The following is a 1590-nucleotide window of genomic DNA, read 5'->3' as shown; positions in this document are numbered from 1 at the left end:
AAATGTAAGATTACACAAACAAGACAAGACAGGACATCTTTATTACCTTCTACGCACAGAGGACCATAACTTAAGGCTTCTAGTAACCTTAGAGAACTGAATGTCCCCTGACTTAAAACCTCCCAAATCTCTATTTCTGTGATAACGTTTTATACTTGTCGAAAAGGACTAGTCAATTCCTCTGCTCTACGGTAAGCCCATCCCCAAACCCTCAACAGTTGTACATATTTCCTACAACCTCTACCTCTTGCAGATTAAAAAAGGGCTCTGAAGGACGCCTGGATTCACTATGAAGCAGATTTCAGTGTGTTCCATCCTTTTTGGACCCTTTCCCAAGGGATTTTAATTACTAAAGTGCCCCAAGCATGTTTGGTTTTCCATGATTGGTTTTCAAAAGAGTAGCACTGTCCTTTACTGTCCTTTAAGAGACACAATGACAGTGACCGTGCTTTTCATCATTTGAGAACTTCAAACAGTAAAACCTAGTTTTCAGGTCCAAGTGTAAGCTGGTATTACTTATTGCAAAAATGCTTTCCAAGCTTTGCACAGTGGCAGTGTCGTAGCCAATGAGGTTTATCCGAGAAGCGATTACTTGCTAATTAAAAACTTTTCCCAATACCCTGCCGTGACAACTTGAAAAATGCTTTCCAACGTTCTACATAGTCATAGCACAGAAATGGGCACCCACTAAAAAAAATTATAAAAGTCAACTAATAGAGAAAGAATAATCATCTCAGAAGGTTAAGAAATTTTTCTTCAAATAATAAAGGTCACCAGTGTAAGTAACCTACCCACAAAAAGATTCAAATTGATATCACACAGGACGCTTAAATTATGTCATCGTGACTAATTCTAGATTTTCTTAACTTGTTGCATTTGTTTTAGTGTTCTTATTTTGTGCATTTGTATTCCTAGATTGTATACATTTTTAATTAGCATCGCTATCTGGCTACCTTTAATATGGTCTATGGCTATCCTTCTAATTATCTTCTTACAACCATTATCAGCCTTTTAAATTTTCTCTGATGTCAGTTTGAAAAGTGACAATACATTTAGGGTTAACTATTATTTCAGCCATTTTGATTACACACTTTGCCTTCTGACCTTCTGAAAATCACCTGACCCTTACTTAAGACCTTTGCATAATTACCTATCCAATTTTCTTATCTCCCTCTTCCTTTATATGTTTTTTTCTTCCCTTAAAGTTACTGAGCGCAGTATAGTTGTGGTCATTGCCAAAGTCATGGCGACCTTGTTAGGACTCTCCCCAAAGTCCTCACAAGATAACCAAATTAATGACTTAATGCTTTATCTTAGTGTCCAGTCATTCCTAAATCTACTGTTATGCCATTTTTGTTCTTTAATAAAGTGTTAATTAACTTGACCAACTTTTCCTTTTATTCATCATTTAGGACAGAATAAGAACAGCACAAAGTGTTTAATTCATATACTTCATTATGTAGACAGTTCATTTACATGAGCATGATCATTTTTCTATCCCATGAACGTATTTACTACATTCAGAATCTCTCCACTTTTTCAAAGGAACATAGTCACATTTGCATTAAAAAAAAAGTTGAAGTCCACAAC

General features: G+C 35.6%; 1 pseudogene; it reads left to right on the top strand.

The window, feature by feature from the left end:
- The first annotated feature begins 537 nt into the window (after positions 1-537).
- LOC122225654 lies at positions 538-718 on the top strand (annotated as a pseudogene).
- Positions 719-1590: the final 872 nt, after the last annotated feature.

Source organism: Panthera leo, chromosome B4 (assembly GCF_018350215.1).
Source record: "Panthera leo isolate Ple1 chromosome B4, P.leo_Ple1_pat1.1, whole genome shotgun sequence".
Lineage (NCBI taxonomy): Eukaryota > Metazoa > Chordata > Mammalia > Carnivora > Felidae > Panthera > Panthera leo.
This window is presented reverse-complemented; position numbering and strand designations above follow the sequence as displayed.